Source organism: Canis lupus, chromosome 6, assembly GCF_048164855.1.
Source record: "Canis lupus baileyi chromosome 6, mCanLup2.hap1, whole genome shotgun sequence".
NCBI classification, from domain to species: Eukaryota; Metazoa; Chordata; class Mammalia; order Carnivora; family Canidae; genus Canis; species Canis lupus.
In genome coordinates, this window is record NC_132843.1 from 28,708,309 (window position 1) to 28,722,534 (window position 14,226).

General features: G+C 50.5%; 1 protein-coding gene and 1 long non-coding RNA gene across 51 annotated transcripts in view; one reads left to right on the forward strand and one right to left on the reverse strand.

The window, feature by feature from the left end:
- The window catches only part of CELF4 (CUGBP Elav-like family member 4), a 296,711-nt gene that overhangs the window by 252,708 nt on the left and 29,777 nt on the right, over window positions 1-14,226 (reverse strand). The gene's annotated exons all lie outside the window — the stretch shown is intronic.
- LOC140635161 (uncharacterized) lies at window positions 197-13,747 on the forward strand. Its single transcript, XR_012032483.1, has 3 exons — window positions 197-395; window positions 538-703; window positions 11,640-13,747. It is a non-coding gene; the product is annotated as an uncharacterized lncRNA (long non-coding RNA).

The following is a 14,226-nucleotide window of genomic DNA, read 5'->3' on the forward strand; positions in this document are numbered from 1 at the left end:
AAAACCTGTCCTTCATCCTGCCAAGCAGGCAAGAGGGCCTAAGGAGTGACAGTCCTAGAGAACAGAGGACACCATCTCACATACGCTCTGGAACACAGGAAAATCAAGTGTCCCTCTTTATTTGTCTTAGGTCACAAAGGGACTTGCTGTCTTCTCCAGCCACCTGGTTACAGCAGGTTATCATCACTCAGCACCCAGTGAGTTAGGCTCCCGAGTTGGCAACCCTGGGGTCAAACCCCATCTCTGCACTAACCTCTGCTCTTAACCTCCTGTAGCTTCCGTCTCTGCATGTGTAAGAGAAGAGAAATGGTGCTTCCCTTGTGGTATAGATGTGAAGCCTGAGTCAGTTCCTACAAGCCAGATGCCCAGGACACACAGTGACACCTCACAAAAGGGCAGCTCTTCCATTGTTTTCTAAATGGGCCCCACTCCCTCTGACTCCTGCAACTCCTTCCTGTCCCCGTGTCCCTGCCCTTGCCATAATTACTGAGTCTGTCACTTAGCACACTGACCATCTTGGCTTCTCTTCTCTCCTAGCCTGTACCAGATGTGAGCTCCAGACGGCAGGAAGCATCTATCTCCCTGTGCCCTTAGCCAACCAGGACCCAGGAAGAGCTGACGTGGATGGGGGATGCACCGAGATTGGATTCAGGAATCCATCACAAGGGGAAATCTACTCATCTGTCTGCTGAGACTCTGCTAGGTCTGACTAGATAGTGTATGTGTGTGTGTGTGTGTGTGTGTGTGTGTGTGTTGGAGGGGGGCAATGAATCGAGCCTGTAAAAGGTATGATGCTTCTCATCATGAGGGAGATTGCAGAGGAATTTTCAACAGGTGCAGGATTGTTTGTTTGAGAGAGCCCCAGGCCATCACGGAGGCCCCATCATCACTTTACACCTGCTGACAGGGCAGCAGGGCCCACCAGAGGCCCTGAGGCCATACCTCTGATCTCTGTCTTCTTTCCAGCCTCTCTGAGCTCACTCTACAGGGAAATATCTGGTCTCCCTGGTCTCCCCATCAGTTTGATACGCCTCTAGTTTCTGGCACTGCATTCACCCCTTCCATATCCCCCTTCCTCCAGGAAACCATCCCAATCAGTCCAACCACACTGAGCACTTCCGTCTCTGAACTCTGCTGAATTCCCAGGCTGAAGAACCACAGGATGATGTTCTTTGTAACACCTCCTTGTATTGTCCTGTAATTGGTTTGCAGTGCGTGGGGTTGTTCTCTACTACTAGACTGAGAAGGTGGGGGTGGGGACTGCTTTGCTTTCCTCTTTTGTTCCTGAGGGCTCAGTGTGTGGCTGGGCACATGTGCAGATGTTCTGGATTTGGACTCTTCAGTACTCTGATCAGAGAAGGAACAGACATAGGGACCCCATGGATCTGGCGAAGCCTTAGAAGGTTCAGCTGTTGGGCATCTCTTGAAGGGTCAGAGTTGACCTGGGTCCACTCTCATGCTCTTCCAGGTCTTTTTTGGGGCCAGGAGCAGGGCTCAGAGCAGCCCTGGATGTTATCAGGAAATTCATTCATCCCCCCCTACCTCCCCTGCAGTCTTCATCAGTGTGTTAGAGGAAGTTCTACTGTTTACCACTTATGCCTGCCATGTGTTGCCATTCCCGGGTGCCCCCAGCTCTGAGATCCTGAGATACAAGCCTGTAGTTCTGACTAAGGATAAGAAGTTTGGTGACCCAGCCTTGGGAGACAGGCTGGCTGGAGGAGTACCACTAGCAGGCAACTGCCCAGTGTGGTTCTGGGAAATTCAGGCACTTCATGGGATGTTCATCAACAGACTCCTGCCGCTTAGGGTTTGAGTGGTCGTGGGGAGAGGTAGAGACCCCCATGGTCTGCTGAGAGGACTCCCACTTTGAGGGGGTTCTTGGCTTCCCTGCTCTGTCTCACAAAGTCTCTTGCCACCAATCCCTCCTGGTTCTTCATCCCAGTGTGAAACTTGAGTCTCTACACTGTCTTTAACAGAGAACCGCAGATCAATCATCTACAGTTAATCAGTCAACAGGAGGTGAAGACAGGGGGTGTGAGGGAGAGGAAAGAGTGTGGCTGTGGGCAGCTCACTAGTGCTCCCTGAGCATCCACAATGTCTGTGCTCCACGGATTGCTGCCATTCGGTTGCATATTTATTCCATCTTTCAACAGTCTGCTACTGTGAATGAGCTATGGGAGCTATGCTGGGTGCTGTGCAGAGGGTAGGAGACAGACTCTGCCCTGCACCCATGGAGCCTGTCTTCTGGGCTGCTGAGGAGGTTCAATGAGCTAATATTTGATTATCACCTGGCACAGTGCCTGGCATACAGCAATACTCCATAAATGTTAGTTCTTCTCTCTGCCTTGAATGAGTCACATCTGGTTGGAGAAAAAAAGCCACTTAAAGTAGGACCAGAAAATATTATGGGGGAGGGAGAGGTAAGGAAATGGGTCAGGCTGCAGGGGTGCCTGTGCTTAGTGGTGTTGGTGGCTGCAGGGTGACAAGGTGGGTGGGAAGAAGGGAAAAGCCAATTACAGATGGCTTCAAATGCCAACCACAGGAACAAGGATTCCATGGTCTTTTAAAATCCCTTTCTGTCTCCCTCCTCATTCATCTCTCCCCTGCCCTGCCTCTTTGCCTCCTCCTCCTCCTTCCCTGTCTTCCTCCCTCCTCTTCCCCACAATTAACCCCAGGCTGTCGTGATTGCTCCCCGCGTAGACGAATGTCTTTCCCCTTTCCCCATCTCCTCCCTCCCCTCTCTCCTTTTTTTTTTTTTTTTTTTTATTTGTGTTGACTTGACTTGACAAGCCCTAATCCCTGACTCAGCTCCCACTTCTTGTTAAACCAAAGGTAAATTCTCGGCCGGCGGGGCGGCCCGGAGCAGGAGGATGTAGACCGCGGAGCAGCCGCGGGAAATATTGATATTAGCCGACCTCTGGCGCCGGCCGCCCGCGGTGAAAATAGGACGCGGGGCCAATCAATTACCGAGCCATTAAGGGCAGGGAGCGGGGCGGAGAAGACCGAGTGGGCCCCCCCCGGCGCCCCTCCCACCCCCGGGCTGCGGGCCGCGGGCCCCGGGCTGCGGGCGAGGTCAGCGACCCCCGCGGGGACCCGAGCGCCTGGCCCGCCTTGGTCTGCGCCCGCCTTCCTCCCCCGGGGCTTCTGCATCTCCAGCCCTCGCCTCGGCCTGCCCTCCTCCTTTTTCTCTTTGTTACAACCTCTCCTCTTCCCTCGGTGCCTGCGACCACCGTCTCCAGTGTTTCTCCGCCTCCGCCTTCCTCCCGAGCCCGCCACCGCGGCGGCTGCTGCTGCGCCCGTGCCCCCAGCGCCCTGCCCTCGGAGCCCCGTGGTGACCGGCCCTGCCACCGCCGGCTGCCGAGGCCCATGGCCCTCCCTCCAGATTTCCCATTAACACGTGTCTTCGCCACTGGGAACCAGCATCAGGCCCTTCTGATTTGGGGTTAATGACTTATGGGAATCCTTTTTTCCATTTTGAATTTGCTCCTTCCTAGTCACACAATAGCCCTACGTTAGGAGAGGACCCCCACCTCTAGATGGGGAGCCAGCTGTGCTCATGGCCAGCAGAGCCTCTCTCTTTGCGGGTGGGTTTCGGGGTGTGTGGAGGGGAGTGGGAGCAACCTTGCATGTTTGTGTGGGTGTCTGTGACTAGCTTTGTGCAGCTGGAGGTGAGGGTAGGGGCCAGACGGGTTCTGGACATGAACAAGTTTTTAAGATTTCTCTTTTGGGGGGAGAGAATCTTCTGGTTTCTTGAGTTGACCATTTCTAGGGGAGGGAGTAGGCTCATTTGTCCGGTGTGGGCGCTTCCGGTGACTGGCTGATTGGTCTAGAGTATCCCCTAACATTTCCTTGGGTTCTTTTTTTTTTTTTTTTAATTTTTTATTTATTTATGATAGTCACAGAGAGAGAGAGAGAGGCAGAGACACAGGCAGAGGGAGAAGCAGGCTCCATGCACCGGGAGCCTGACGCGGGATTCGATCCCGGGTCTCCAGGATCGCGCCCTGGGCCAAAGGCAGGCGCCAAACCGCTGCGCCACCCAGGGATCCCCCATTTCCTTGGGTTCTTAGAGAAGCAAATGAGATTGAAGAAATCTTGAATTTTTCAGATACGATGTTGGAAGGAGTAAATAGTACTTGTTTACCTTAAAGAAGGATCCTGCATTTTACAAAATTTTAAACAATAATAAGAATTCCTTTGCAAGTTCTCAAGTTCACAGTGCTCCAAGTGTGGCCTCAGACCTGCAGTAAGGGCCAGTAACCTTGGGAAGTCCATTAGAAATGCAAAATTCTTGGGCCTCCCCCATCTATTGAATCAGAAACTCTGGGGAGGGGCTCTGGCCACCTGTGTTTAACCAGCCTTCCTCTGAAGAGCACTGAAGTTAGAGCCACTGACCTCAGTTATCCCCACAGCTCTGGAAGGTAGGTGGCGTGGAAATGATTTTATCTTCTTTTTCCCTGTGGAGGAGCAGGGGCAGAGAACCACAGCATGGCCAGATGGCAGCAGGGCCGGGATAGGACTACTCCTAGTTACAGTGTGACACAGCCTTTAAGGATGTTAGAGGGTGCTTTTATTTCAACTCACAAGCACCCCTCAAAGGAGGTAAATATTACACCTAGGGAGGTGACTGACATTTGCCTGGCTGTGAGTCTGCCTATAACCTACAGGGACTGGCAAGTATTTTTGAGCTCTTCTACCCAGTGTTTAGTGCTTAGGAGGGGGGGAGATATGGGGTATAGTCACTTGCATGAAAAGTAGGATGATTCTTTAAGACTGATTTTTTTAATTGGACCATTGAAAGCAGCTTGTAGAGCAGCATCCTTCATACCAACAGCTCATCTCAGGGTTTTTGCCACGTGTCCTCTAAAATATAGACTCTAAGATCGGCCTCCTATAGGTTCCAAAGCCCAGAGAGTAGGGACTGCTAGGGCCTTGGGGAACTCTTGGGAAAAGCTTTGGTGTCTGGTGGATATAGTTTGAAACTCAGCTCTGCCCTTAAGTGCAAGTCATGTAACGTGGTGATCCCGAAAGAGCATGTTTTATAGGGTGTGGTCACCACCCCGATTCTCTAAGAGCTCAGAAACAAGCCAGTCCGCTTCTCTGGGCCTCAGTTTCCTTATCTATTCAGCGAAAAGTTAAACTAAAGGGCTCTTCAGCTGTAGCAAACTATGGTTAATACTATTAATATACGCAAGCCCCAAACAGCATAACTTCAATTAGAAGGACCCTCAACCCCCTGCAATAGTCTCTCCACTGTCCCTACCCCCACTTTGGGAAAATGAGCCAAATCCCTTGCAACTGAAGGCAATTGTTAGGAAGAAAACAGCAAGCCCTGTGCTTTGTAGAGCACACCAAAAGCCAAAACCGCAGCCTGAGCTCCCTGACACTTTGTCACCATCATTCCAACCTGTGACCTCTGGCTACAGGAAGCCTTGCCTGCCCAGGGGACCCAGTGTGTGGGCCCTGTTGGAGACGGTCACCAGCCAGGGCCCACAGGAGCAAGTGAGGAGCTCCAGCTTCCTCCAAACTCTTTCTTACCCTTTATTACCCAGAAAATGGAATTATTTAGAAATTTCCATTTTCTGAGAACTTGGGTTAATGGAGGCTTATATGTACATTTTTTCCCTATAATAGTAAACTGAACTGATGTTTCCACAAAGAGCCCGGTACTTAGTGAAACTGCTGGGGTAGGACCTGATCCTCATGGGTCCTCATGGATCCTCATAGAACTGGAACCTCATACTGTGCTGGGAGACAAACCACCACGGGGCTTCAGTCCCCTTGAGAAAACAAGTGGATAGTGGGGAAGATGGGGAGGGTGGTGGGGATGGTGGTGGGCTTTCCAGGCTCAAGGAGGGAAGGGGATAAAACGTTTCCTATTGTCATTTCCAGCCGACAATCTCAGTGCCTTGCCTGCTCACTCTGGCCACAGGCTCCTGACACTGCTCTCCGTGACTTTCCACAAGCCTGTGGACTACACCAAACAACTTTGCGCTTGATTTCAGACTGTCCCCAGTTGCTCCTTGCATCTTCGCAGGGTGTATTCTCCTCCCCAACCAGATTTTAGATTCCTTTAGGCTAGGAGAACTCATGGGTCCCCGCAGAGTTTTAACACACCGCGGGCACAGGGTAGATACTTAAAATCACAGATGGGAAGAGCTAGAAGCGTCCTTACAGATCAGCGAGGCCGACCGTCAGAGACTAGGTGGGGAAACTGAGGCCCAGGACTGCAGTGACTTGGTCAAGGCCTCGTAGCCGGGGTCAGGGCAGGAATTGAAACCCGAGTCTTGGCCAAGACAGTTTTCTGGTTATACACAATGTGAGTAAGGAGTTTGGGAGAACGGGGATTCAAAAAAAAAAAAAAAAATTCGAATGAGAGCTTCAGTTGACAGAATGTCTTTGGAAGCCAATGTCGGTCAAAATATAGAATACTCAAATCTACTGAAATGGTTTCACTTGGCAGAATTTATTCTACAGGTGGATTTGTACATGTGTGTAGCAGATGTGCACAAAGCTATTGATTGTGTGTGAGTTGTAATGAAATAAAGCAAAACTAGAAAGAACCTAATTGTCTATCTGTGGGGACCTGGTTATGATAAATTAGTGCATGTCTGGACAACCGATACTCTGCAGCTACTAAATAGAGTAAGCTGATCCTTAGGCGTGCCGATTTGGAAAGATCTGAGATATATTGGAAAGTCAAAAGTCAAGGTGCAGAGCAGCATGGGCAGCATATTCCATTTTCCACCATAGAAAGTGTCCGTGGGTGTGTTTGCCTGTGCCTGTGTATACTTGACATATTTCCAGAAGAATACCTAGGAAACCACTCCTGGCAAGTGGGATGGGGTCTCGAATGGAGGGAGAATCATGCTTCATTGTATACCCCTTGGCATTTTTACCATGTGCATGTGTTATTTTTATAATAATAATAATAATAATTTAAAAACCTCACCACTGCAGTCTCCTAGTTCAGCATTTCCCCCCACTGTACCCAGCTGCCTCTCTTGCTGTTTTTCTTCTGTAAATCGGTAACTTGGAGTCTAATTGACAAAATTTCAAGTAGGTAATAAACAACAAACAAGCCATCTGCTCTTAGCTCATCCCTTTATTTTTTTAACTGCACAATTGCTTTCCCAGGGGACTGAAGCTCTAGGGTAGGACCCCCACCTGTGAAGGGGGTGCAGCACAGGGTTAAGAATCAGACTCTCAAGACCACTGTTGACCAGGCAAGTCCCTCAAGTGCTCTGTGCCTCAGTGTCCTCATCTGTAAAATGGAGATGGTAATAGTTCTAGCCTCCCAGTGTTTGTGGGAGAACGAATGACGTAATGCATGTATCTGGTCCTCCGGAAGTGCTTGAATGGATGAGCCTGATTTCTTCCTCTCATCCAATGAGCCTGCTCCTGGCCTGAGAGGTGAGCAGGACACAGAGTTCAACATCTGTCCAGTGATCCCTCCCAGATGACATGGGTCAAGGTTCCCATGTGCCTGCAGACACTGTCTTTAACCTTGGGGAGGCCAGTCTTGGCTGGACCAAGTACAGCACGCTCATTGCATGAGGGAGACCTATGGGGAAACATATAAACCAGCTAGCATCCAAACAGTTCAGCACCAGCCCCAACATGGAGGAAATGGGAGAGGAATGGAGTCAAGGGAACTGAAAGAGAAAAAAGGCATTCTAGGAGGTGAGGTGGCCTGTTGCCTTGCCTTCCTATCGTCATGTATGCCAGAAGCTTCTGGACTTGCTCTGCAAGCAGCTGGTAGATTTCTGGAAAAGCTAGGGCTGACCTGGGGGAGATTGTGAGTTGATACTGTCTGGAGGACAAGGACCTAGATTCTATTCCTAGGGGTTTGGCACCCAGTTACCACCCCATAGCCACCCCAGCTTGGACACACATTTGACTTTCCTTGACCTCAGTGTCTACACCTGAAAAACAAAAGTGCCTGGGCCTCACTCCAAGGGATTCTGATTTAGTCAGGGAGGAGAGCAGTGTGGAGGGAGGTTGAGACCCATAGCCCTGGTCCCCAGGGGCCACCATGGCCAGTTCTGTGGGTTTGCCCTGAAGTCCACACACAGAGTGGATGACAGTCACTGCACAGATCCGAGGTCTTTTGGTTACATCAGTGTTGACACATGGCTGTATTGTCCCTAAAGACTGCACCCCTTGTCCATCTTGCAGAGGACAGTGGGCCACACTCTTCCCAAACTTTGGATGAAGGTGTAATAATAATTATTTATTGATAATAAGACTAACGTGGGCTCTTCAGACATATGATCTCATATAATTATCACTGTAACTGTGTAAGGTTCTTACAATTATCGTATCTGTTTTATAAGGGTGGAAACTGAGGCAGAGAAAGGTTATGGAACTCCCCTGAAGTCTCTGGTGGGTCATCCAGCTCCCCTGCCATGTGCCACTCCAGTAGTCCTATGGTCCCCAATAGACTTCCCCATATTGGACAGGACGGGGCCGTCAGCCTGGTGCTATCCTGATTGTGGGTGACCCCAGGCAAGGTCTCAAGTCTCCATGGCCTCAGTGGAGATGAGAACCCCTCCCACCTGCCCTGGGGGGTGCTCTGAGCATGGAGAAGGGCTGGCAGGGGTGGGCTATGACCCTAGGACCAAATGCCATTCGCCCCCTCCCAATATCCCGTCCTGAGGGAGGGTGGGAGGTGGGTGCAAAGCTGAGATTGGAGGATCCTCCTCAGCATCACATTTGCCTCCTGGGGTGGCCACTCTTTGTTTCACTTCCTTTGTTCTCCTTCCTCCTTCTGCTGGTGACGTGGTCACCTTCCCAGGAGATAATGCCTGTGCGGCTCTGTCCTGACAAGCCCTTTCGGCTCTATCTCTAATCTTCTCTGGGTTTAGGATTAATAGACTTTTTCCTCGTTTGGGATCAATAAGTACAGAGAGAGAGAGAGAGAGAGAGAGAGAGAAAGAGAGAGAGAGAGAGAAAAGGAAGGAAAAAAGTCAGCAGGATTAAAAAAAAAAAGGACTGATAAGAATCTGGTTCAGGTCGTAGAACCAGGATGTTGCCAGTAGTATCTTTAAGCTGGGGGTGGTGTAGGCAAGGGATGGCTACGCAGTGGGAAGGTGTCTTGTCTGCTGGGACTGGGAGTTGGGACAGCAGGAGCTGGGTGAAGCCACAGGCTTGTCGAGGGGGCTCTGGGGCCCTCAGCCTCAACCCAGAGCAGGTTCCATCCAGCCCAGATCTGGGCCCAGGAGGGCTGAGTCCCAAGCTGCCTGTCCTGACAACCTGCTGTGGGCCAGAAGGCGCTTCTCTCCAGCAGCTGGTCCCCCCACCCCCGCCCCCATGTGGGAGCAGGTTCCCCAAACTGCCTCCTTCCAGGCCCCAGGACTCCTCCGGGGTGTGGACTGTTGAGCTGAGTTTGCCAACCTGGAGTCCCAGAACCCATGCTCTTTTTGGCCACTTCACAAAGCCTCGTGGAAATCACACTTGGCACCTTGATGGGACTACTTAGGTAAAACCAGAAGAGCATCTCGCTGCTTTTTAGCAAGAATTATATCCACTCCGTGTGGCTAACACTGGTTGCTGCATGCCGATCTGCAGCTCTGATTAGCCTTTGATTAATAAAAAATGGGGAAGGAAATCAATTATTTATTTAATAACAGCAGTTTGTTTTAAAGGCAAAACCTTTAAGAAAGCAGAGAGCTTGGGGGTGGGAGGGTCTTCAGAGCAAGGGGTTTGGGAAAGGAGCTTTCTTTCATGGAGCTGGTGCTCTCCTATGCCCAGCAGGCTGGAGGGCCTGTTCCAGCAGGGCTTTCGGGATGTAGGATGTGGCCCCAAGCCAGGGGAGCCAGTGGAGCTGGAGTTCTTGAGTGCAGGGCCGCAGGAGGTTGGGAGGGCAGGGCACCGGTCTGGTTGGTCACTACAGGGTGGTGAGTGACCTAGGCCCGTCCCAGCTCCCGTCAGGATCTCTCTGTTACTTCTGGCTGGAATGTCTTGTGCACCGACCCCAGGCCTGCCACCTGGCCCAGCCAGGCCTGGCTCTTCTCCCTGTTACTCAGATCGCCTTCTCCTTGCAGAGGGCACTTCTGCTGATCTTTGCATTTTGCAATCATATCCATTTATCAAGGCAAAGATCGAAGGACACCCCGCAGAGCGGCTCCCCAAGTCATCCCCTCAGGAGACAGCCTTTCTTCTTCCGTGCACTTTGAATGTCCATTCCTGTGGCAGTTTGGGAAAATGCAGCTTTGTATTTTATTTCTTTGTAGGTGTTTTGAGGGCAGGCAGGGACTGCCTCTCAGTCACCTTTATAACCCTTGGCCAGGGTGTGTGGAATAATGGATGGAGGGGTGGATGCTATCTTTTGGGGGAGACTGCACCCCATTTACATCTGAAATAGCTTTTCGATTAAAGCACAGATCTTGAAGGGAAATGATAATAGCCTCTTTGAGGGATGCAAAGGAAAAATATGCTTTCCTACTTGAGATAAGCAGATTAGAGCACTTGGGTCATAAGTCTGACTTTTTTATTTTCTGGAAGATAAGGAAGAAAAAAAAAAGTCAAGGGACCGGTGTTAATTTTCTGACAAAAATGAACCTAGCCTTTTGTCTATTGAAATAGCTGCACTCCTCCCTTGACAACAATATTCAGACTCAGTTTTCTCATCTGTTGATTGGGATAATCATTCCTATCCCACTGCATTCAGGGGGCAGTTACAAACTTCAGGAGAAAGAAAAGCAAAGAAAGAACTTTGCAAAAGAGGAAGTGCTCTGTACACAGGGCACATATTATCTATTTAGGTAATTATCATTGATTATCTAAAGTTACTGTCTTACTGCGTTTTCTAGAAAGAGGAGCACTGTACAATCATTCAGGCGCCAAAGTCTGTCTTTCTGGTTCTATTATCTGGATATGTCTCATGGAAGTTAAATTTCCCAGAATTATCTGGGTTGTTGCCATTACTTTCTTCTGAGCTTACTGGCGTGGGTGGCCACTTTGGGTGTGGAACCTTCCAGCAAGCTGGCTCAGCCACTCTGAACGCCATGCTCTGAGCTTCTGCTTCTGTCAGGGTGGGGGGCCTGTGGGTTCAAGGCAGAGTGACCCAGGTACTAATACACAAACGTCTCCTTCACCTTGGCAGAGTGCTTTTAAGTTTTCTGAAATTTCGCAGACATGATCCCATGAGCTCATCCCCCATTCCCTGGATGACAGTTGGGGAACCCCAGAGGGGGGCTACATTGGCTGAGCCACAGAGAGCCAATTAGACCTTCTGCCTCCAGCATGGCAAGTGAGAAGTTTGAGAATCGAGCGTTTCCATCATGGAGTTGGTGTTCCTGCTCCCTAACCTCCCCAGCCACTGCCCCCTACAGTGGGGGTGAGGGTGACCTGAGTAGGGGGCTTTCTGATTCAGAGAATGAGCCACCTGGTGATTCAAGGGGTGGCTTTAAGGAACACAGCCCTGTGGAACTCCCAAGCCCACAAACCAGATGAAGTAAAAGGCGTCTATTCACATGGCAGAGGAATCTTTCATTTCTAAAAGGATTCCTTATAAGGCTCCTCTGATGAGCAAACACAGCACATTTCAATAGGATTCATTATAAAAAAAAAAAAGAAAGAAAGAATGAAAGAAAGAAGACAAAACCGAAGGTAATAACAATTTGCCTCCACTATTTCAGGAGCCGCTCTCGTGAGAAGTGAGGCCCACCTGTTTCTCATCAAAGTGCCTGCAAGTCCCTCTCCTGGAGAAAGTCGGGAGCTGCAGAAAGGGGGGACATTCGGGCCAGGGGGTGGGGCTGGGATAGAGGCATTGTTGTCATCACATCTGTCCTTCTCTGATTGAGCTGGACACCTGTCGTCCCCCTGCCAGGGGGCAGTGAATCAGTGGTTGGGGGGGGGGTCCTGGAGGCAGAGGCATGATCAACCAGTTCCCCACTGTTAGCCGTCCACCCAGACCTGGCTCCATGGGGTGGATGTGGACTTGTTCCAAAGGTGGATCTCTGACCCTTCCAGGGCTGTGGACCTGGCCACAAGGTCCTGATGGATTCCTCCTCTCTCACTCATTCCCGACGGGCACCAGTGCGCTCCTGGCTTTGGCAATATTTGCTTTATGGCATCAGAGCAGCGTTTCCCGTATTCACATAGTTAAATTAGTTAGCTGGATAGGAACCTCAGAGATGATGTATCTAGTTGTCAGTCGTGACTTGGTGCTAATGGCACTACAATTTGGTTACAACCCTCACCGTCATTAATCATCGGCCCCCAGCTGGCTGCATATGGGGGTGCTGGGGATGAGAGGGTGGGGCTGACTTGGGCAGAAATGTGCCCAGCACCCAGGCCCGGCCTCTCTCGCTTCCTCTGAGCAGTGCTGAGGCTCAGTCACTGGGCAGGCTGCTGTCCCCCTGGTTCCTACCTCCACCACCGCCACCAGCACTGCGCACCTCTATTTATTAGCATCATGCTACTTATGCTAATAGCAGACCGTACACTATTTCTGAGCATTAACATCTGCTCCAAGCAGCCGACTTTCACTTACAGAAACTGATTTCAGCTCAGTCAAGCAGATAAACAGAGAAATCAAAGCAGGTGGCTGAAAGTGAAGGAGGAATTCTCAATTCCTGCATTCAACCGATGAACTTCACTAAAGCCATAATTAATATTCAGATAACTATATTCCGACACATAGAATAAACAAGATCATTTAAAGGATGCAAAATACATCCCCAGGGCCAGAGGGGAAGAAGAGGGAGGGGAAGCGAGGGATAAGAGAAGGCGGAGGACTGAATATGAATGCAGACACTTCCGTGCTGGCCTATTGTCTGCACGGTTTCAGCCTTGGAGGAGAGGAGACAAGCCTCCCCCAACCCCTTCTGCAGCCCCGCACGAGCCAGGCCACTCACAATGCTGTTTGAAACAGGGGAGCCCGAGGGGCAGCGTCTGGGAACCAGAGCTGTCTACACCGCGCGCCTGCAGAAAGCTGCCCTCTGCACTCCTCTCTTTTGGAAGCTGTCCGAAGGAGGGCTGACCCTGGGGCCCCAGCTGCCCCGTCTGACTCCCTGCACCCCGGCCTTCTCCTTCTATGGAATGCCCTGCTGGCAATCCTTCCTGCCTAAGATTTGCAATTCTAGAATTAAAAATAACATCTCCGTATGATTTGGATGAGGCGCAACCCCACTCTTTATATTCAAAGCAACAAGACGGTACATACCTTATTGGGTTAATTTACGTCATTTTGTTGCCTTTCCTAGTCGGTCATTTCAGAAATGTTAAAAGAAGACCCATGCCACCATCTGGAACACATTTTGAAGCCCATTGTTCCTGTTCCCCCAAAGACCAGCAGTCCTGTGGCTTTGAGGCTGAGACTTCCAAACAGCGACAGTCCCCGTGCCACTTGCAGAGGCACATGGCAAGATCCTCACCCCGACTCACTTTACCATAGCAGAGAACAACAGTGGGAGTAACAAGACAAGTGAATGGAACCCATCACCTGGTGTGGTACACACTCCGTGTAGGTGGGTGTGTGCCTGTGTGGGCTACAGACAGAAGTCACACAAGTGTGTTTTTTATGGATGTAGAGATGTATGGGGACTTTGAGGGAAGAGTAAGTGACAGGTCCTGTGCGGGATCCCAACCTGAGCCCCATGGGAGGGTGAGCAGCCACCAGGACAGGGGGACCCTGAGAAGTCCCCTCAACTGTGCCCTGCTGTCACAACGCTGGCTGAGCTGGGCCCCGTAGGAACCCACACTGGCCATGCCGAGCAGAGAGCTGGATTCGTCCCCAGCGAAGAGGCCCTTGCTAACTTTGGCTTTGCTCTTTGTTGGTTCCTCTAGCCGCAAGGGCCCTGTGGCTAAACAACAATGACAACAAAATGTTATTGATAACTTTAATTTCCACTTTGGGGAAACATTCATCTTCCTCACGCCCTGCACATATGTCCTGTTTATGTCCCTTCCTCTGAGAATGGTGTTGACAATGCTGGGAGCCCCAAGCTGCGTCCAGGGTGCTGTCACTGCTCCTCTGGAACCACTTACATTGTGGTTGAAATTTCCCCTGATGCCTAGGATCTTTTTTCTTTTTTCTTTTCTTTTCTTTTCTTTTCTTTTTTCTTTTCTCTTTCCTTCCTTCCTTCCTTCCTTCCTTCCTTCCTTCCTTCCTTCCTTCCTTCCTTCCTTCCTTCCTTTCCTTCCTTTCTTCCTTCCCTTGGAAATGACTCTCTGAATCATGGGGTTTGCAGCAAGGAGGTAGGAGGATATTCCCTGGAGGGG